Source organism: Pituophis catenifer, unplaced genomic scaffold, assembly GCF_029215685.1.
Source record: "Pituophis catenifer annectens isolate HBS135680 unplaced genomic scaffold, rPitCat1.0.hap2 SCAF_7, whole genome shotgun sequence".
Taxonomy (NCBI): domain Eukaryota; kingdom Metazoa; phylum Chordata; class Lepidosauria; order Squamata; family Colubridae; genus Pituophis; species Pituophis catenifer.
In genome coordinates, this window is record NW_027256887.1 from 79,569,980 (window position 1) to 79,594,122 (window position 24,143).

The window sequence follows — 24,143 nt, forward strand, 5'->3', positions numbered from 1 at the left end:
GGTGCTGTTTATTTATAATATGCATGCACTTCAGCCTAAGAGGAAATAATACTTTGGGCCTGGTGGGGAGAAGCTAGTCTCCCAGTCATTTTTGACACCTAGTGCTAAAAGCTTTACCATTATTAAAGAACGTTTTATGAAGAAGTCATTTAAAGTGTCAGAAAGCATTAGTGGTTCATGCACCTTCCAACCCTAAGCAATGCTTATAGCTATGATTATGTTATAGAAGGAGCCTATTAAAGTAAATGAGGCAGTCAACTATATATAGCCACATTAGAAATGCCGGCATATTATACTGTGGGAGCAATTTTAAAACTCTATTGAAATGCTTTAACTTCAAGCTCTGCCATGCTACCTTTTGTTCCAAGACATTGAAAGGAGAAGATTGGACCCCACCTTGCAAGTTATTTGTTTTTATTTACTTTTCAATGTTTGAAACACCCATCTCCCTTAGATGTTACTTCGCCAGGAAACCCCAGCGATGTTATTCTGTCAGTGGGCCAGGCGACCCCAGGCTGATATGAAGGAAATAACATGGCTAGTGTGACTGTTAACTGTTGCCACCATGGGGTAATAGTCAGCAGTGAAATCTACTTACCTTCGCTACCGGTTTGGGAACGGGAGTGCGCGGGTGCTATACACGTGTGTGCCTCTTCTGCGCATGCGCAGAGGGTCAAAAACGGGATGTAATGACGTCCCGGCAGGTGGGCAGAGCCTCCTGCCACCGGCATTACCAGTTCACACTAGCCAGATAGATCTGGCCGGATTTCACCACTGGTGATAGTGATGTTTTCTGGGTTTTATCTTGTGGGTCTTTAATGCTGTATGGTGCTGTTTGTGAGTTGGGTGGCCATATAAATTTAATACTGTATATGAACAGATAATTAATAAAAGATACCTTAAACCAACTCTTATCTTTATCATCTAAGGATCCCAAATGGACCACCCTTAACCATAAAACTCTGGTTTATGCATCAACAAGATAATACAGTAGACAGAAAATATATTATAATAAAGCTCATTAAAATAATAGCTATCCACAAACACTCTATGGGCCAAAAGCCTGTTGGAAAAAAAAAAGATTTTAGGGCTTGCTTGATTTTTCCTGCTTTTATTACTTTTGTAAATAACTCAAGGCAGCAAACATCTCCAACATACCTTCCTGCTCCTATTTCCCTCACAACAACTCTGTGAGGTGAATTGGGCTGAGACAGAGTGACTGGCCCAAAGACACCAAGCCGGCTTTCATGCTTAAAGTGAGGCTAGAAACAGGGGTGAAATCCAGCAGGTTCTGGAGAACCGGTAGCGGAAATTTTGAGCAGTTTGGCGAACCGGCAAATACCACCTCTGGCTGGCCCCAGAGTGGATTGGGAATGGAGATTTTGCAATATCCTTCCCCCAGGAGTGGGGAGGGAATGGGGATTCTGCAGTATCCTTCCCCTGGCATGCCCAAGCCACACCCACCAAGCCACACCATGCCCACCAAGCCACGCCCACAGAACCGGTAGTAAAAAAAAAATGGATTTTACCACTGGCTAGAACTCACGGTCTCCTAACAATTGGCCCAAAGTCACCCAGTTGGCTTTCATGGACTAGAATTTACCATTTTTTTTTGGTTATTGGCCTAACGTCATGCATTTAGCTTTCATGGCTTAAGGTATGACTAGAATTCACCGTCCCCCATTTTCTAGCCTGGTACCTTAACCACCAGGAGTTAACCAGGAGGATTGCTGGAGTCAATGTTACTTCCAAGGACAAAGTGTGTTGGCTATTAAAAAAGGATGTCTTGGTAGCTAATCCAATACCATGTACCTCGCACAGAGGAGGGATCAACAGCCCCCCTCCAGATGACTGACTAGATTGGATAAGCTAACTCATGCTTGGCAAGGTTTTCCCTAAGCCATGCTGGATTGCTTTATAGGTAGTAACCCATCCTTTGAACTGAAACTGGAAACTGGAGATAGCCAGTGCAGGACGTGTGTTATTCTACAATAGCTGATTTCCCCAGCTAGTAGCCTATCCAACCATCCTAGCCAGTGGTGAAATCCATTTCTTTTTTTACTACCAGTTCTGTGGGCGTGGCTTGGTGGGCGTGGCAGGGGAAGGATATTGCAAAATCTCCATTCCCACTCCACTCCAGGGGAAGGATACTGCGAAATCCCCATTCCCTCCCCACTCCTGGGGGAAGGATATTGCAATATCTCCATTCCCACCCCACTCTGGGGCCAGCCGGAGGTGGTATTTGACGGCTCTCCGAACTGCTCAAAATTTCCGCTACCGCTTCTCCAGAACCTGCTGGATTTCACCCCTGCCTTAAGGCCCTCTCTAAGCGGTTTAGAGAGTCAGCATATTGCCCCCAACCAGCTGGCTCCTCATTTTATTAACCTTGGAAGGATGGAAGGTGAGTCATCCTTGAGCCGGTGAGACTTGAACTGCCAAAGTGCTGGCAGCTGGCAGTCAGCAGAAGTAGCCTGCAGTACTGCATTCTAACCACTGCGCCACCACGGCTCATAGGTTGACCCCCTCTTCTTTGTGGCAGCACCCTCAAATATTGGAACACTGCTATCAAATCATCCCTACTCCTTCTTTTTACTGGACTAGACATACCCAATTCCTGCAACTATTTTTTATATGTTTTAGTCTCCAGGCCCTTAATTATCTTTGTTGTTCTTCTCTGCACTATTTCCAGAGCCTCAACAACTTTTTAAATATATATTTTATATATTGCGGTGACCAAACCTGATGCAGTAGTCCAAGTGTGGTATTACCAAGGCATTATAAAACAGTGCTAAGATCATTGGGTGATTAGGAGTCTGTTAACCTTTTGCAAAAATAGATGTGTACAGTATGTGTGTGCCAGCAACTTAAGTCACCAGACACTTGAATGCATTGTTCAAACTGTACCATGGGTGTTTCCCACCCGCCCCCAAAACTGATATTACAAGAAATAAACTAGCTCCCCACACATGCAGGAAGAATGGTTATTTTGGAATGCTGCATTATAAATTTTGGGTTTGGGCTTAACTCATGGCCCATGTTTGTTATCAATGCCTATGTGAAGCTACTTAATACATCTAAATAGACTTTCTTTTTCTGGAAAAAAAATATGCTATTCTTTGTGCACAACCTGCTAATGCCATTTGCAAGTATGATAGAAAATAGATGAAAATGCCACATCCGCCCCTTTGCTTTTTTGCTCTTCAACATCAGGCTGACAGCAGAAAAATATAATGGCTCTCCAGGGAAATTCCAAATTAAAAACAGTTTTAAGGTAATGAATTCAAAGGTGCTATACGAGGAATCTCGGGACTGACAACACGGACAATGAATATGAAACCTGTTTTGTAAACCTGCACCACCCAGGCCAAATTGAACGAGTTCTGATTCAGTAAGAATTCCTCGCTATGCGCAATTTGAATAACATCCCAGCATATCTGCATATACCCACAGACCCCCCCGCTCCCCACACACATATCTACACAAAACCCACAAACAATTTTTACTACATGCGACTCACACCTAGATACGTTGGGCTGAAACTCCTGGTACGCATGATCAAATCCCTATGCCTTAAGAATTGTAGGAATTGCTGTCCAGAATGAAGGAAAACATCATTTGAAAGGCTGGTTCAAGTCATTTTTTTAGGTCCTGATCTATCCTTCTGTCCCTTCCTCCCATTGCACTGATCATGTTACCTAGTTTGGCAATGAAATGTCCGCAAGAAACACAAAGTGCTCAGACAGTACCAAGGACCTCCCAGTTCAACCCTGGACCTATAAATATTATCTTCTTTAAATGTCAGTCTGTACAATAAACTTTTAGCATGCCTTTGGTTCTGCTTCAACAATTGCTATCCAGCCTGACTTGAACATTGTGGTGTCACATAACACATCCTTAGTCTGACAGCATTACACAAATCAGCCTGGACTGAAGGATATTTGTTGTTACCAACACTTATGAGACACTTATGAAACGGGACCTCAATGAAGCCAGGAGATATTGTATGCCTAAATTCCGTGCCATCGTAGGCATTATTCTTTGTTGGAACTTACTAAACAGATGGTTAATTATTGTGGATTCCTTGATCTGAATACTTTAATTGGGCAACCAAATGGATTCAGTGACCTAAATTCCCACTTTCAACAGCCAGTTTGTACACGCATCTGGGCTAAACTGAATGATATCAGTACGTCAATATTGAAATGACTGAACTGGAAACTGTGGATACAATTCTTCTTTTTATTTTTAATCGAATGTAAGATCAAATGTCTACTAAACACACAGAAATCCAGATGCTCCATTTGGGGATGACCAAGGGATCGCCTAGTCATAATAATATGCAACGGGGCCTTCTCGGTGGTTGCACCAACATTGTGAAATGGCCCCTTTGTTTTTCTCAGCAGCCTAAACTTTTGTTATGTAAATGGTTATCCGCAGGATGTCTATGAGTATGCGTCGATTTATTTATTTTATTCATTAATCAAATTATATGGCTGCCCATTTCATGGAAAGTAACTCTGGGCAGCGTACAACACAATCTATTTTCTCAAAATAGTGAAAGTGACTAAGTGAATGAATCCTGCTTCTTTTTAACGGGTGTATGTTAAAAGGGGTAGGGGGCGGGCTTTGATTGCCCAGTAGGATCAGTGGTGGGTTGCCCCCCGGTTCGCACCAATTCTATAGAACTGGTAGTAAAACCGGTGGGAGGCTCCGCCCACCAACCCTGACGTCATCAGAACGCTTCTGCACATGCGCACGGCCACATTACGAACCGGTAGTAAAGGTAAGTAGAACCCACCCCTGAGTAGGATCCCCTATTTTGGTGTTGTTAGCCCCTCCTATAGGCACCCCTGTGTGAAAAGCTGAGCTCTGTTACAATTCTGCCTTTGTTGGCTTTTAAAATGTGCTTTAATTCTACTTGGCTTTATTCAATGTATTTTCACTTTATTTTATGATGTGATTTTACAGCTTTGATCAGCCACAAATAATACCATAAAATCTTTATTACAGCCAAAGGCCAGCAAAATAAACTTTTGATAAACAATGATTAAAGACAATAGATAGTTTAAAAAAAACTCTAATAAAATTCCCATGAGTCATGGGGTGTCCTAAATACAAGAATAAAATTAATCCATAATCTTGCAAATCTGTAATGAGATCATGAAGGCGATATCATTGAAAACTTGTAATGACATCCCACAATCTGGCTATTTTATTTTTTCTGAGATAGCATAGTAATGCCCAAAGCTTGAAGAATCACTGATCCTTGGTTTTTATAGTGTTGTGAGCCTCTATCAGTGATGAATATACTAAAAAAAAGGTCTGAGCAGAAGCTTCAAAAAAATTAAAGGCAATCAAAACCTCAGCCAATTACTAGCAGTCCTCGATATATGACCACAACTGAGCCAAAATTTCTGGAGATGCGGTGGCTCAGTGGCTAAGACGCTGAGCTTGCCGATCGAAAGGTCAGCAGTTCAGTGGTTCGAATCCCTAGCGCCGCGTAATGGGGTGAGCTCCCGTTACTTGTCCTAGCTTTTGCCAACCTAGCAGTTGGAAAGCACGTAAAAAATACAAGTAGAAAAATAGGGACCACCTTTGGTGGGAAGGTAACAGTATTCCGTGCGCCTTTGGTATTTAGTCATGGCGGCTACATGACCACTGAGACGTCTTTGGACAGCGCTGGCTCTTTGGCTTTGAAACAGAGATGAGCACCACTCCCTAGAGTCAGGAATGACTAGCACATATGTGCGAGGGGAAGCTTTACCTTTACCTTTACCAATAAATAAAAAATATTTTTCTACGTTTCCACAGCACACTATTTCCCAAAAATATTGTAACTCATGTTATGGTTTACCCTCACAACTGATTTGCATAATTTGTTAAACCGATCTTCCTCATAATCTACTAAACTCAGGAAATTGTCCAGTGCAAATTTAGCTTATTCCTAACACACTGTGTACATCAAATAAATCAGATACCACTAGGATATCATTGAGGGTAACTGCATTGATATCTCTTGAGGAACATCTCATTCCTTTTAAAGAACTTTTGATTATTAATGTCTCTGAGAGACTCACACTGGATACGGTGACAAGCAGCTCTGAGACCACTTAAAAAAAACCCCACAAATACTAACTAGGGTCCCACTGGATTAAATTAATCCCCTATAGCTTTGTTAGTTACAACAGGAATAAGGAAGATCTATAGACAAAAAGAAAAAGAAAGAAAATCCAGATGATGGAAAACTGTAAAGGCATAATACTATAAGTACAGGCAATCCTTGATTTACAAGCACAATGAAGTCCATTGATAAACAAGGCAGTTGTTAAATGAGTCGTGCCCCATTTTATGACCTTTTTTTTTTACCATGGTTATTAAATGAATCACTACAGTTCTTAGGTAAATCATGTAGTCATTAAGGGAATTTTGTTTTCCCCATTGATTTTGGTTGTTAGAAACACCCAAGTAAAGTTGCCAATGATAATCCCAGAACCTTGGGACAATACAATCATTGTAAATACATGTTGACTGCCAAACACCAGAAGTTTGATCACGTGACTGTGGGGATGTTTCAATGGTCATAAGTGTGAGAATTGGTCATAAGTCATAAGTCACTTTTCTCATTGCCATTGTAACATTGAACAGTCATTAAACAAACATTTATAAATCAAGGGTGACTTGTACAGACTAAACAGGATCTTCTATCAAGTCTCAAGAGTAGAAGGTGCATCAAATTACAAATAAGAAAGAAAATCAGTCCCACTCTTTACTAGCACTGATGATGTTACCTACTTGGGTAATGAAATGTCTGCAAAAAAACAACCAAGCTCAGAGAGCATCAAGGACCCTTCATTTCAATCTTCAGCTACAAATATTCTCCTTTATTAGAAAGAAATTTATCCTGATTATTATTTTCTTAAAATAAGGCCACTGTCTAGAGTAGAATGCTATATTACATATTGAAATAACATTAATCATAATACTTCTATAAAACAATTGTTATGCTATTTTCTTCTTGAGGGACTTATGGCCAGTTCGTAGTGGACTGTTAGATGCCTTCACAAAGCTTTTGTTGAACAAAAAAAGAGAGAGAGGAGAATTCTATTCTGCTTTTCAGTATTTGGAAGAAAAGTGAACTATAAATCCAACACATAAATAAAATGTTGGGATGAATAACTGCACTTTCATCCAGCATCGAAAAAACATTAAGACTGGGTTTATCCAACAAACTGAACTTTAAACTTGCATCACCCAAACACAACTGCAGTGTTGACATACATACATAATGCCCCAAGAAGTAAACTTCATTTATTTATTTCAACACAACTTTTGAGATGGGAGAAAAACCCTGAATTAGATTTGTCCTGTTGCATGAGGGTCCTTAATTATTGTTGATGATACTTTTCCTCAGTTTTGATTGTATTATTTTTTCATTGTTTTCAAATAACTTAAAAATTATTTTAATTATGTTTAGGCATGCATTGTAAGGTGTGCAGAGTAGAGCAGCATATTGGTTTGATATAATAAATAAATAATACCCTAACATCGTAGTCCAGCCTTATAAGTAATGTAATAGCTTAATAGGATCATCTAGTTCAGTGTTTCTCAACCTTGGTAGCTTGAAGTTGGGTGGACTTCAACTCCCAGAATCCCCCAGCCAGCAGTGCTGGCTGGGGGATTCTGGGAGTTGAAGTCCACCCATCTTCAAGCTACCAAGGTTGAGAAACACTGATCTAGTTCATACATGTTGAAACACGTGGGTTTCTGTGGGTGGATTCCCACATGTGGGTGGGTTCCTCAACTAGAACCAATTGCCAACAACTCAAACCCATTTAGTCTCTTGCATCCAGAAGCAATATGATGTGATTGTAGATCTGATTGAGAAGGATCTTGATTTATCATCTCACCTACTTCTGAAAAGGAGATACAGAGAAGAACATCTTGGGGATATATTAAGATATATTAAGAGGAATTATTGAATCTGTTGTCTGCACCTCCATAACTGTCTGATTTGGCTCTGCAACCCAACAAGACAAACACAGACTTCAGCGGATAATTAGAACTGCAGAAAAAACAATGGCGACCAACCTGCCTTTCATTGAGGACCTGTATACTGCACGAGTCAAAAAGAGGGCTGTGAAAATATCTACAGAACCCTTGCATCCTGGACATAAATTGCTTCAACTTCTACCCTCATAACGACGTTATAGGGCACTGCACACCAGAACAACTAGACACAAGAACAGTTTTTTACCGAAGGCCATCACTCTGCTTAACAACTAATTCCCACAACACTGTCAAATAATTTACTAAGACTGTATTACTATTATTCTTCTCTTCCTATAATATCTCTCTCTTCCCACTTATTTACTATAACCATGTCGCTTGTATCTTTCAATTTATATTGTTTTTATTTGTTTCCTAGTACGATTTGATAGCTTATTCGTAACCTTGACTATCACTAAGTGTAGTATTGTTTTATTCTTGATGAATGTATTTTATTCTCCTTATGTACACTGAGAGCATATGCACCAAAGACAAATTCCTTGTGTGTCCAATCACACTTGGCCAATAAAGAATTCTATTCTATTCTATTCTATTCTATTCTATTCTATTCTATTCTATTCTATTCTATCCTATCCTATCCTATCCTATCCTATCCTATCCTATCCTATCCTATCCTATTCTATTCTCACAAATTAGTATGGGGGAAACACTTTTTCAAATACTGAGAACGCTCAACCTCTTACTACCGTGTTTCCCTGAAAATAAGACCCTGTCTTATATTTTTTTAAACCCCAAAATAAGTGCTTGGCCTTATTTTCGGGGAGGTCTTATTATTTTGGGGCACGTGGAGCAGGATGGGGTTCCTCTTGCCATCTTACCTGATTTCCAGCTCTGCGTTTAAATATTTTTGGGGAGGGTATTTTCGAGGGGAGGGGAGGCGCATGGTCTCAGAAGCCCGATTGGGCTTATTATCAGGGGAGGTCTAATTTTCGGGGAAACAGGGCATTTGGTTTCCATCAGAGGACAGAGAAATAGTCTTGGGAAAGTCACAATCGTGCAGGAGAGCTGTAAATTGAACCTGTTTAGAAATATCATGTGCTGACTTTGGGGCTGGAGAGCCATCCTGTTTAGTTCTTGAACTAGGCCTACAAATGTCCAAAATCCTTAATAAAAGGAGAAGAAAAGAAAAAAAAAAACACCCTGTGGATGTCCCAAAGAAAAAGGAGCTGGAATAATCATCATTCAAAATCCCATCCTTATTCGCTCAAACAGAAAAAAAAATACTTATTTAAAGCAAAAAAACAAAACAAAATAAAACCCAACAGTTCGGTGGCTTATCTCCATTTGGATAGCTTAAAAAAAAAACAAACCTCAGACATATTGTCCAATAATGTTGCATCCTTGCGGGTTTTAGTTATTAAAATCCCCGTTCAAAAGCTCGCCATTTAAAGGCCATGCAAGAAGTCCTTCGTGTTATGCTCCAATGCAGAATGGTAACCTTAGCAAGGGGTAATTCTGAACACGGATATTTATTTAGAAGGTTCCCCCCCACTCCGGTTATTGTTGATCTTCTACTTTTTCTTCTAGTTTTGCCGTTATTATCATATAACTCTGGAGTCCTATGCTGAAATTCTGGACTTAGTTCTTTCTTTTCTGCTGTCCTCAATTTCAATTGCTTTCTTTCCCCGAGCATTTATCAGCTACCTGATTAGAATTTGTTTCCACACAAACCATTGATCATCAGCCTATTACTAGGCAAATGACAGTTAATTACCCACTACATTAACCACTGGGACCCGAGACCTGATTCTCCTGCCATCAGTCAACATGATAAATGTGGCAAGTTCAGTAATGCATGGCCAGCCCCAAGCTTCCTGCTATAGTATGAACAACCCTCAATCTCACTTCCAGGCCCAGGAAAATCTATGGCAATCTGCATAATTACAAGCTCTAGGTTAATAACAGACAAATGATTTGTTGCATCTAAACAAAGTCCTTGGAATGGGGCTGGTCTCCTGTGGTTTTCCTAGGCTGGTTGTGCGCTCTGCCATCAGTGAATTTTTTACTATAATGCGCATTTAAAAGAAAAGAGAGAGTTTGGGGGGGGGGGTGGGGGAATGGAGAAACAAAGGAAGAACTGCATCTCCTGATGCTATACCTCTCCTCAATTTGTTGCTCGCCAATTTATGGATCCTACGTATGTGATTTTTAATCATTAAAGAACTCTTGGAGCAATATTATCTTAATTATTCTCTGCTGTAAGCAGGGAATTAGACTTCAGATAAAATTTTCTTCTTCCGCTGACTTTCTCTGCCTCGCTGGAGGCTCCATCAGTTTTCATCTGCACCTGGACTCTGAAATCCTAATGATGAATTATTGCCCTTTTTCCTAAGAGGGCGAACCTTACAAGGGAACATTTTACTGAACTGTCAAGCTCACAAACTGAGTGCGGAGATGCGGAAATCTGATCTAATTTACTGCAAAACGATGCACTTGTTAGACTTTCTCCCTCGGTTTCGTTCCCAAGGATCAAGAGATCAGTCAGTAGCCAGCGCGGCCTCTTCGTGTACCGAAGAAAAAGAATGAGTAGGGTTGGCATCAGTTAGCTTCTCAAAGGAGGCTCACGATAATGAGAACTGAAACCGAGTTTGTTGATGCTGTGTAGGGAGAACAAATCAACTTACCACCAGCCATATAGCTTCTCTTCTGATGTTAGTCCTACCCATTGTTTCTCAGTCCTCTACTGGGTTCTTTAAAATGTCTCCGCACCCATTGTTAGTTTAGCTTCTAGCTTTTGATTTTGCAAATCAAAGACTCGAGTGATAAAACCCAGTTCAGAAGGACAGTACCCAGAGATTGGGGGATAGAGGATCCTGCAAGTTGTGGGTAGGCTTTGAACAAAGTTTGGTGGGGAAGAGACAGACTCTGTTATTGAAGACAAAACTAATAGGATGCTGGAGGCCCTGTGGAAATGCGGAGGGTATGGGCTGTTCAGACCCCATTGTGATTATTCAATCAACCAGTGTTAACCAGTTAAAAAACATGGAGTTCTACCACACATCTAATTCATAGAGTACTGCTCTGTAGCGGACAAAAAAGCTCTACAGAGAATCATTAAAACTGCCCAGAATATCATCGGACTCCAGCTACCAGCCCTGGATGACATCTTCGAATCTCGCTGTTTGAGAAAGTTGCATAACATTCTCAGAGATTCTTCCCATCCTGCTTACTATCTTTTTGGACTGTTGCCTTCTGGCAGAAGATACAGAACAATTAAAACTCGGACCGCACGTTTTCTGAATAGTTTTTATCCCAGAGCTATAATTGCACTCAACAATGAACTAAAGGGCCACCATCAGTGAGCTGTTGGACAGCATTACTTGGTCTGTTGTGTGGGTGTTTGGGTGGTTTAAGGGTGGGGAATTGTGGTGGGTGGGAGTGTGTTTGGGGATTATGTGTGTTGGACCTGGTCTTTGGGTGTTAAGTGAATTTCGTTGTATGGGTATACTGTGTATACACGTACAGTGACAATAAAGTTATTGACTGATTGATTGACTGACTGACTGTGAATGAGGCTCTGGATACATCTAGTCCGTACAGCTACTTGCAGCACACAAAGTAAGTAGTGTGGGTTTTTATCACTGGTATTTTGTTGGACAGTGTTGGGCTTCAAGGTTTCGTGCCTAAACCTTGCCTCTGAAGATGCCAGCCATAGTTGCAGTGAAACGTTGTGACATCTGTTGCCTAGACCATGGTTGTTTTCCCAGGAACCCCAAGAGTTATGTACATCTCCTTGAGAAGTTTTTTGTTTTCTTCTTCTGTTACATCAAGACTATCCCAATATAGAACCTTAGCACACGGCAGCAGTCAATATTATTTTACTCAGTATCTCCAAATTGCATTCTGTATGCAATAGGAGGATGTTCAATATCTCCCATCAGCGGCCACCATGGGTTCTTGAATATTAAACAAGTAGGACCCTGAAAGGTTTAAAGCTGTGATGGCAAATCTATGGCACGCGTGCCACAGGTGGCACCCAGAGCCATGTCTCTTGGCACGCCAGCTCAGCTCTGGCGCTAGGAGTCTCTGGAGGCTGGGATAGCAAAAAAGTCACTTCCTGTCCAACCGGAAGTTGGGAAATGGGCTGTTTCGGGCCTCCGAGGGAGTGGAGAAGGCTGTTTTTGCCCTCCCCAGATGCATAGAGAGGATCTGGAGCCAGGTGAGAAAGAAAAATGGTCTTACCGGGCCATCGCGTGCCAGGAGCGGTGTGTGTGTGTGTGTGTGTGTCATGATCACATGCATGGGGCAGGGCGCATAGAATTATGGGTGTGGGCACATGCGCGCGTGAACCTCCCCCATCCCCCCCTTCCTGGCACGCGATGGCAAAAAGGTTAGCCATCACGGGTTTAAAGTTACAGATAGGACCTAGAATTCTTTCCAAATTATTCAGATCTACCCCTTCTCTCTCTCTCCCCCCCCCCTCTATACACACACCCCCACACACTTTCCCTGAAATTAAGACCGGGTCTTATATTAATTTTTGCTTCAAAAGACGCATTAGGGCTTATTTTCTGGTTAGGTCTTATTTTGGGGAATATATGGTACTAAATGCATCCATCTGGCTGACAACCTTAACTGAGGCTTGTTTTTGGGGGGGTAGGGCTTATATTACAAGCATCCTGAAAAATCATGCTAGGACTTAATTTCCGGTTGGGTCTTATTTTCGGGGAAACAGGATACATACATACATACACTGTATATGTATATATGTGTGTGTGTGTGTATGTACGCATTTATATATGTGTGTGTGTGTATGTGTGTGTATGCAAATGCTCCTGGAAGCACGAAGCCGAGAACACCAGCCTGAAGATGACGAATGAGACTTCGTCGAAACGTCGCCAAGACACTTCCAATTTTACGTGGGAGAAGACCCGAATAACCAAAGACCTACATATATATATATATATATATATATATATATATATATATATATATATATATATATATATATATCTGCATGTAAACTAGATCATGACTTTAGCATCACATTATTTTGTATCATAGTATTTAGTAGGAGAGGGTCAGTATTTGGTTGTTGCACACAAGGCTCCTTATAGGTAACAATTTTGCAGATCGTAAGCTGTCACTAACCACACTGCCTTCAGCCCTGGAAAGAAATTCTCTAGGCAACAAATAATTTACAGAGGAACTGCTTCCGTGATTAGATGGAGTTAGATAGAATATTGCATTTGAAGATTTGGGGTGTCAAGAGTCAGCATGGACTACCGGGGGAGGGGGGGAGATCCAGGTTCTAGTCCTCCCTATGTCCCCTTGAGACCATCACTCCCTCTCACGGCTAATCAGCAGAAGGTTCTACAACTAATTAGATGAAAAATGGAAGCCCTTGTTGTAATCATGCATTAATAGGTTTTGTTGAAAGGACTGCAGTGAGCGGAGGGCAAAACAACCAAACCCTGCGGCTAAGCAATACAAATACTAGGAACAACCACAACGTATTCGGTGGGTTGTACAGAAATCAATGAATCAATAAGAGATCCTGCCCCTAACAATTGTACATTCTGGCACTGTAGTCCCAAGGCAACTGGTGTTACTTGTTAGTGAAGGCTGATCTAAGAGAAAGGTTGACAAGGAAAATCATTCCCACAAAGTAACAACAAAAAGAGTTGAAGAAACTTCACCGAATGAAGGGTACCAGCTCTGAACGATTAATAGGGCACCTACTATTCTGGGTACTCTAAAAAAACATAGTTATTAGCTGATTGAGAACATCTATTCATGTTTATTTTTTAACCTTTTGATCAAAAGAGTAGGTTGATATTTTGGGCCATGCCAGAAACTCCACATTCTTCTCCAAGTTGCACTCCAGGCAATATTTAGTAATGTAATGATTATATCAAAGCCAAGAGCATAAAGGTTTTGGTTCAAAACCAGGATTTTTCATCAGGTTCGCCTGATCCGCCAGTTGCATCCTTTTCTAGATCGGGACTCCCTACGCACAGTCACTCATGCCCCCGTCATCTCTCGTCTGGACTACTGTAACACTCTCTACATAGGGCTCCCCTTGAGGTGCACTCGGAGCCTCCAACTGGCACAGAGTGCGGCCGCGCGGGTGGTTATGGGAGCGACGTGGAGTTCCCATGTAACACCTCTCCTGTGCGAGCTGCACTGGCTCCCGGTGGTCTTCCGAGTGCACTTCAAGGTTTTGGTTATCACCTTTAAAGCGCTCCATGGCTTAAGACCTGGTTATCTACGGGACCGCCTGCTACCACCAATAGCCTCCCACCGGCCAGTACGCTCCCATAGAGAGGGGCTCCTCCGGGTGCCATCGGCCAAACAATGTTGACTGGCGGCCCCTAGGGGGAGAGCCTTCTCTGTGGGGGCACCTACGATCTGGAACGAGCTCCCCCCGGAGATACGGAGGATCCCGGATCTGTGCACCTTCCGTCGCGCGCTTAAGACTTTTTTATTTCATCAAGCTGGCCTGGCCTAAATTTTCTCCCCTTTTTAAATGAAAATTTTAATTTGTTTTAAATTATGGGGTATTTTAAATTTGTTCAGCCAAATTATTTAATTCGTTTTTATTCTATTTTAAATTTTTGTATTTATGTGTTTTACTCTGTGGCTGTTCACCGCCCTGAGTCCTTCGGGAGTAGGGCGGTATAGAAATTTAATAAAATAAATAAATAAATAAATAAATAAATAAATAAATAAATAAATAAAAAAAAAAATAAAAATAAAAAAATAGAAATAGAAATAGAAATAGACATATCCTGCAACACCGATGGAGCTGTGGCTCTTTAGCTGTTTGCTGAATTACGACTCCACGCAACCTTGATTAATAGCCATATTGCTTGAGGCTACTGGGAGATATAGTTTGGGCCAACAGATATCTCTTTCCCAGAATATTGATTTTAAACATTTTTCAAATAGGAGCCACTCCTAGGAGTGGTAGAGTTACCCGTGTCTGCTTGCTGAGTTAACCAATTGTTTTGGTTCCTCAAATACTCTGAACCATCAACTAACCAGCACACTGAGTACGTAGCATGTAACATGCTAAGCCACTAAATAAACTAACCAATGTTAATACATATCAACCTTTGCATATTGCACAAATGAAACCACTAAATTTTAAGCACTAATTAAGTGTGTTGGTTAAACACAGCCAAGGAGTACCTTATTAAAACATAAGAAGTGTGTGTGTTTGAGTGTGAGTGAGTATGTGAGAGAGAGAGAGAGAGAGAGAAGGGGAGAGAGAGAGAGAGAGAGAGAGAGAGAGAGAGAGAGAATTCTCTATATCATTCAGCAGTTTAGTCAGGAACTTGAATGCAACACATGTAAAAACTCTTGACTTTTCCTTACTATTTTAGTCAGTAACCCAAAATTCTCTTGCAGAAATTCTGAGAGTTGAAGTCCAACTATCTTAAACTCTGAGCTGGACTATGTTTACAGACACTAATATACACATGTAAAAATAGGACCTACAAAAGAAAAAAAAAGGGAGCAAACTCTAAATTGAGTTATTTGACACTTTGGTTTGCTCGATTGCTCACATGTCAAAATAAAAAAAGCAGCTATCGCCCATACTTACATTTTAAGACGTTGTCTAGCATCTGGAGATACTGATGTATGGAAAGTTAGTACAGGCAGTCCTTGAGTTACGATCACAATTGAGCTCAAAATTTCCCTTGCTAAGCAAGGCAGTTGTTAAGTGAATTTTACCCCATTTTAAAAACCTTTATTGCCATAGTTGTTGAGTGCATTACTGCAGTTAAGTTGCTAAGTGAATCTGGCTTCCCCATTGACTTTGCTTGTCAGAAGGTCGCAAACGGTGACACTGCAACCATCATAAATACATATCAATTACCAAGCCCCCAAATTTTGGTCACGTGTCCCATGCGGTTGCTGCAACAGTCAAAAGTGTGAAAAACAGTCTAATAAGTCACCTTTTCAGTGCTATTGTAACTTCGAACGTTGTAAATCGAGGACTACCTGTGCCTTAAATTCAATCCATGACTTAATACCTTGCCATGTTCTGAAGCTGGTAATTACAGTCTCAACTTGAACGAATGGTGGCTGGTTATAGACTTTTTTGCCTTTTATTTAAGCCCACGTTGCAAGAAGAAAGAGATGCGGCTGCGTGCATGAACAAAAACCCTGGGAATCGTGCTTTAAAAACTAAGGTATTATTTTCTCAAAGTCAGCCTGGTCTTTAGAATCTCAGCCTCCTGACAATCATATAATACAGATGAAATTTCTGAATTCTAGCTACCTGAAACGTTTCGGCTATGTTTAATGCATTGTAAGACTCCAAAGTGGTTTTCTCAGGGTGATTTTTATCAACAGCTGCCTTGTGAAAAATAATGCTCTTGCCTTCATCCTCTGCATCAAACACACACGATTTGCTCTTACTTAGGATAACTTGGGCACAATATTCAGCAGCGTTTTCCCGTCTCTGAGAATTTTTGTCTCCAGAGTCAAGCATCTAGAGACAGATGTGAGCAAACCAATGAGGCATTGCTAGGATATGGACTATTTCCATAGATTGGTTCGGTAACAACCTCTACAAAAGGTGACCTCTCATTGTAATGGGCTATAACTCCCCAAAATTGAAAACACATGGCACAGTACTGTATTCTAGGAGTTCAAATCCCAACACATAAGATCAAGCTAAATTGGAGTAATATAAATTATACATAGTCTAGAAAAATACTAGACATACCAAAAAATAAAGTCACTTTTAATTTGAATCACATTCCACCCCCCCCCCCCACCACCACCACAATATAGTAGTAAGTTGTTATTGCCTTCTAGGTTGTTCTTTCCATTTCTGACACTAGTCTAAAGGTAAAGGTTCCCCTCGCACATATGTGCTAGATGTTCCCGAATCTAGGGGGTGGTGCTCATCACTGTTTCAAAGCCGAAGAGCCAGTGCTGTCCGAAGACGTCTCCGTGGTCATGTGGCCGGCATGACTAAACGCCAAAGGCGCACGGAACGCTGTTCCCTTCCCACCAAAGGTGGTCCCTATTTTTCTACCTGCATTTTTTACATGCTTTCAAACTGCTAGGTTGGCAAAAGCTAGGACAAGTAATGGGAGCTCACCCCGTTACGCGGCACTCGGGATTCAAACCGCTGAATTGCCGACCATTCGATCAACAAGTTCAGCATCTTAGCCACTGAGCCACCACATCCCTGTAGACACTAGTCTACAGCCCTCAAATTCACTGGGAGACTCTCATCCAAATACTGATCAAAGGTTATCTGGCTTGGCTATAAATCAGGTAATATTGGCTAGATACTGGACTAGATATAAAATTGTTTGATCGTATTGAAATGCATCAACAATTAACGTCGTTGGCCACTCCAACCTACCATTAAAGCCCATTAAATAGGACTTTTGACAATTGGGATTAAGAGAGGGACAGCCTAGCTTAAAATCCTATTCTAACTCCAAGATGATCATCGGGTAAGCAGCCATCCTCTCTCAATCTAGCCTACCATGCTTGATGGTTTTGGTGATAAAATGGTGGTGGTGAAGATATCAGTACATTATTTAAGAGTAGAATGACAATTTTTCTGGATCAAAAAATTGCTGGCTTTCAAGACATTTATTGAAGGCAACATTCCTGAAAGTGATTAGGGGACTGGAGGCTAAAACATATGAAGAACAGTTGCAGGAACTGGGTATGTCTAATTTAATGAAAAGAAGGACTAGGGGAGACATGATAGCAGTGTTCCAATATCTCAGGGGCTGCCACAAAGAAGAGGGAGTCAAGCTATTCTCCAAAGCACCTGAGGGCAGGACAAGAAGCAATGGGTGGAAACTAATCAAGGAGAGAAGCAACTTAGAACTAAGGAGAAATTTACTGACAGTTAGAACAATTAATCATTGGAACATCTTGCCTCCAGAGGTTGTGAATGCTCCAACACTGGAAGTTTTTAAGAAGATGTTGGATAACCATTTGTCTGAAGTGGTGTAGGGTTTCCTGCCTGAGCAGGGGGTTGGACTAGAAGACCTCCAAGGTCCCTTCCAACTCTGTTATTCTATTCTATTCTATTCTATTCTATTCTATTCTATTCTATTCTAGTCTAGTCTAGTCTAGTCTAGTCTAGTCTATAGTAGGCGTTGAAGCAATGAAAAAAATTTCTAAATTTGATCTGATTATTTCCAATAATAGATTACAAAGTTTTCTTCTTTGATCGGTTTTACAAAACAATTTGAAAATAACATCTGGAAGTCCCTCCAGAGTGCTTAACAGGAAGACTGGGTCATGAGTGAGATAAATACACACTATCCATTATAAGAGATGTCTACCATTATGGCTATCAATGAAATACTGCAGTATTTGGAATTGGCCCCATTCTATATGATACCACTGCATAATGTAGGTGTTACTATGATAGATGACTACCGTCAAGACCCAGGTTCATGTCTTCACAAAACCATGGAAATGATTGGGCAAGTCACGGTTTTTCAGCCAAACCTACCTTAGATGTTTGTGGTTCTAATGATTAAGAAAGCCCACAACTGAACGATCTTGGTCACTTTTCCTTGGGCTTGCGTCCTTATACAGTCAGTGTGAAGACAGCACGAGAATAAGCCTACATTAAGGACCTTGCAAGGCTCAAATAGAAACCACTTTGATCATCAACCTCTCTTCTACAACAGGGGTCTCCAACCTTGGCAACTTTTAAGATTTGAGACTCAGCTTTGCTGGCTGAGGAATTCTGGGAGTTGAAGTCCACAGGTCTTACTTTAAGACTTGTGGACTTCAACTCCCAGAATTCCTCCAAAGCTTTGCTGGCTGAGGAATTCTGGGAGTTGGAAGTCCACAAGTCTTAAAGTTGCCAAGGTTGGAGACCCCTGTTCTACAATAACCTGAAGAAAAAGAAAACTCTGCTACAGCAGATTAAAACAATCCCTTAATTGGTAGACTGAAAGATGGAAGATTAGGGGTCCTCCCCCCCACATCCTGAAAACCAAAACTTAAAAGGAAAAAAAAATGCAGAAGCACGTGAGAGACATTGTGTATTTAAAGGGTGAATAGGAGGCAGGTGAAACCTTATTCATAGGTCTATGCCTACCTTCATTTGCTACTATAAACACTGTCGCAGCTGACTCTTTCCCCTTGGTGTAACAGCTAGGAGGCAGCCAGACGCTGAAATAAATTGTGACCTGCTTTATTAAAGGTAAACAGCAGTTTCAGCAACAATACAGAACACGCTAATTGATGAATGCCTTAAGCACTCCTTAGCTAATAAAGGGTGTTTTAAGAGATGGAGGTGGGAAAGGGGAAAGAGAAGAAAATATGTACCGTGTATAAAAATATATTTCTAGGTGCTCCGCTCTGAATATAAACATATAGGTCATTCCAGGTGAGCAGCATATTCTGAAAGACAACCTTGGAAAACATATATTTTATTCAAAGCTCACAGCGTCGTTGGTGAAAGACACCGCTCAAAGGAAAAAGAAAGATTGCAAGGCCATTCTGATTCCCACAATGTCTCCGTGCCTTGGGTTTAACGATGTATCTATAAGCCAAGTGACGAGATGAAAATGTGAAATCTCGGGTGACAAGTCTTACAGAAGAAGCCCTGCCACGGATCTTGACAGGGGAGATGGAATTAAGGAATGGGGCACTGAGCAGATCTTAATGCCATGACTTCAAGAAGAAGGGAGATATTTTTTTCCACCCTGGAGGAGCAGGTGGGTTAGAGAGTGTTCTATGACATGGAATAATTGAAAAAAGTCTTATCTATTCATCTATCTCACCTTTGTATCCTTCTCTCCCTCTCTACCACTACCTCTGTTAACTCGGACACGGTGTCATTAGGACTAATTGAAGGCTGCAAAGCAGAAAGCTAATTTGAATTTCAATTCACAGGCTTTATAATTCAAAAAGAAAAAAATACAGGAGGGGGAAGGGGAGGGAGAGGAAGAAGAGCAGGAGGAGGAAGAGGAAGAGGATCTACCCCCCTGAAGCTTAGCACTGGCTCCCCACAGGGTTGTGTGCTCAGACCCTACCTGTATTCACTGTACACACATGATTGTGTACCGTCAGACCCATCTACTGTGATTATTAAGTTTGCAGATGACACTACTATCCTGGGTCTTCTTATAGGTGGAGATGAAACAGCGTATTTATTTATTTATTTATATTTATTTATTTATTTTTATATGCCGCCCTTCTCCGGAGACTCAGGGCGGCTTACAATGCGTTAAGCAATAGCCTTCATACTTTTGTATATTTTATACAAAGTCAGCTTATTGCCCCCACAAACCGGGTCCTCATTTTACCCACCTTAGAAAGGATGGAAGGCTGAGTCGACCTTGAGCCTGGTGAGAATTGAACTCGCAGTAATTGCAGGCAGCTGGATGTTAAATGCTGCCTTAGTAGGAGGCATTAGCCTCCTACGCCACTCAGGCTCCTGAGTGGCGTAGGGGGAAGGTTCAAAAACTTTCCACATGGTGCTTAAAAAACAACCTGCACCTGAACATCAGCAAGGAGATGGTGTTGGACTTCCGGAGGAAGAGAGAGGAACCTGCCCCACTTTACATTGAGGGGGGCTGTGTAGAGAGAGTTTCCTCCGTTAAATTCCTGGGAGTCCATTTCAGCGAAGACCTCACCTGGAAAAACAACACAATCCAGGTGGTCAGGAAGGCCCAACAGAGACTCCATTTCCTTACGGTCTTGCGTAAAAACAGGTTGGTAACAACAACTGATGACCTCCTTTTACCGGTCCACAATAGAAAGCATCCTCACTTATTGCATCATAGTGTGGCATGCTGGTTTGACAGCCGTAGATAAAAAAACATTACAGAGGGTGGTGAGTACAGCACAAAACATCGTGGTCTGTCCCCTGATACCACTAGATGACATTGCAAGGGCTCGTTGCCTTAGAAGAGTGAGGAAAATCCTCAGGGATGACTCTCACCCTGGTCACCACTTCTTTACCCTCCTACCATCAGGAAGGAGATATAGAAGTATAGCCAGCTGCACAAACAGGCTGAAGAACAGTTTTTATCCGTGGGCTGTCAGACTCCTGAATGAGAAACAACATCGTAACTATGTAGTATGATGGACTGCAGGGCCGGTGCAATGTGTAACATGTTCACACTGGTGCAATTTTGTTAATATGATTTATTGGGTTAGGGATTTTCTGTCTTCACTGGGAGTTGTATTGTGTTGGGGGTGTGTGTGCACTGAGGGAGCTCAACCAATCTCATTGTACATAGGTTGTGCATTGATAATAAAGATTTGAATTTGAATTTGATTTGAAGAAACTCTAACATAGTGGAAAAAGCAATAAGGATCATATCCTTGATAGAAGAAATGCAGGATCTGTAGAAACCTATGAAGGAGGAAATTAAGGAGCTCCTTATTGTGTCCAGAAACTGCTAGATCCATCTGTTTGTCATTCTGTATTAATATATTCTGTGTTTTTTGAGACTTGCCTTCTCAGAAAGCCAATGAAGGAATCAAAGTTTGCTGGACTGGGAGGGTAATGGCGATAGCGCTTAGAGTTATAAACTGCTTCACAGTGGTTTACAGAGTCAGTCTATTGCCCCCAACAATCTGGATCCTCATTTTATTGACTTCAGAAGGCTGGAAAGCTGAGTCAACCTTGAGCCGGTCAGGATCGAACTCCTGGAAGTGAGCAGAGTTAGTCTGCAATACTGTATTCAAAAACAACTTCTCCATCAACTTATACACCAAAAATATACTTTGGATTTTGGGAACACATGTTAAAATTTGCAGAAAACTTTGTCTTCTTTCCATTTTTTGTTAAGCGAAGTGAATGTTTCTCAACTGAAAGGAATACTGAATTTTTCTGGACTACCATGTAATGAATCACCTTTTTTGCATCCCTACACAGAGTATGGTTAACATACGCTAAGTTACACACAGATGTTACACACAGATGTCATAGGGATGTCAAAGATTGCTAAAATGCTGAGCTTGCCGATCGAAAGGTCGGCAGTTCAACGGTTCGAATCCCTAGTGCTGTGTAACGGGGTGAGCTCCTGTTACTTATCCCAGCTTCTGCCAACCTAGCAGTTCGAAAGCACGTAAAAAATGCAGGTAGAAAAATAGGGCCCACCTTTGGTGGGAAGGTAACAGTTTTCCGTGTGCCTTTGACGTTTAGCCATTCCAGCCAGATGACCACGGAGACGTCTTCGGACAGTGCTGGCTCTTCGGCACCGCCCCCTAGAGTCGGGAACGACTAGCACATATATGCGAGGGAAACCTTTACCTTTTATATTCTGACATGAAATAATCAATTTGACATTTGGAATCACATGTTTTAACTACTTTTCTGTCTCACATGCCACAGTAAGAAGTGTTTGCCAAAATAAATCAATTTTTTCCACAGTTAAGTTTACTACATCAAGCTTTTTTTGATATAATTTTCTTCCTTTTGAGGTTTTATACGATGCGATTCCAACAACTTGGTCGGTCAGTGTTTTTCCTCTTGTGTCCAAAGGAGTAAATGTAGAATTCTGATAACTGTTCAAGAACATATAGAATACAAAACCACTGTGATCAAGTTCTTTCTTTATTTTTTTTTTCATTTAAGGCATAATTTCAGCTTTTGAAGAGGGAGAATAGAATGCACAGCAAGAGCCCTGATATTCAATGGGCTTTTAAAATCTATTCAGAATAAATCTACGTTTCACTAAAAAGAAATATTTGTACTCAACAGCCTATTGATACCACATACTGATAGCCCCAACAACATACTTAGACTTTCATTAAAGCAACAACAGCTGCAAAGGAAGGAGTAGTTTCTACAGGATTTCTAAGAATTACAGGTTAACGGCTGCACAGAAGCAAATAATTTGTCTGCAGTATAGATGTGCTTGAGGAACAATCACACACACAATTTTCAACTATACTGTGTTGAAAGCTTTTCTTCAACTTCCTGAAAAATTCTTCGCCTATGGCTTTCTACCTCAAAGAATGCTTTAGAAAAGCCTCCCCCGTTCCCAGTCTGTGGATCTGCAACATGACAGAAATCGGTCCACACAAACAAGGGAAGGCCCATTCGCAAGATGCAGGCCTCAGACAAAACTATGCCCCCTCTGGTCCGCGTAAAAACTTCTCTCCATGGAACCGGTTCCTGGCATGCAAAAGGTTGGGGGCCACTGCTTTAGAACAGGGGTGTCAAACTCAAGGCCTGGGGGATAAATCTGGCCCACGGGGTGGTTACATCTGGCCTGCGGGGCCACCCTGGAGACAGCGAAGGACCGGCTCGCGGTGCCTCTGCCAGCAAAAATGGAGTTTGGGAGGGCTGCCAGTGAAACAGTGAAGGACCGGCTTGCAGTGCCTCTGCCAGTGAAAACAGAGTTCGGGAGGGCTGCAAGCAGCCCTCTTGAGCTCCGTTTTCACTGGCAGAGGGTTGCAGGAGGCTGTCACAGCCGAAAACGGAGCTCGGGATCCCATTTTCCCTGGCAGAGCGCTTGGGCCACTATAGGCACCTCCGAAATGAATGAGATCGAGTTGGCCACACCCACCCCAGCCCCCCAAGCTGGTGCGGCCCTCAATGAAATCAAGTTTGACACCACTGCTTTAGAATGTTTCAATGTGGTGAGTTCGAACCTTACCTTCCGACTTCCAAGCGGTGGAGAGATTTCTTTTTAATCCCCTATTAACATCTCCCCATTATTTCACAGCCCATCTTTCTAATAAAGATGAGAGACATCCCCTCTTGGTGACGTTTCTTGAGACCAAAGTGAAATATCTGGAAGCTAATTGCAGCCGGTGAGCAACCTTGGGTGCCCAAGGAATGGTCCATGTAACCCCTCTATTGTGTGAGCTTCACTGATTGTAGATCTGTTTACAGGTTCAATTCAAGGTGTTGGTTATGACCTTGAAGGCTATACATGGCATGAGGCCAGGTTACCTACAGAACTGTCTTCGCCTCATCACTTCAACCCATCCCACTCGGTCAGGGAAAGAAAAGTATGTTGCAGACCCCATGAGTTAAAGAATTCAGACTGGTGGGGTCCAGGAAAAAAGCCTTCTCTGCCATTGACCCCACATTTTGGAACATTTTACCCCCAGAAGTGAGGTACATCCCCCCAATATCCTGGCTTTCCAGATATATCTAAAGA

At 41.7% G+C, this 24,143-nt stretch overlaps 1 protein-coding gene across 1 annotated transcript in view; it reads right to left on the reverse strand.

Annotated features, from left to right (window-relative positions):
* Window positions 1-24,143, reverse strand: part of LMO3 (LIM domain only 3) — an 86,374-nt gene that overhangs the window by 14,688 nt on the left and 47,543 nt on the right. The gene's annotated exons all lie outside the window — the stretch shown is intronic.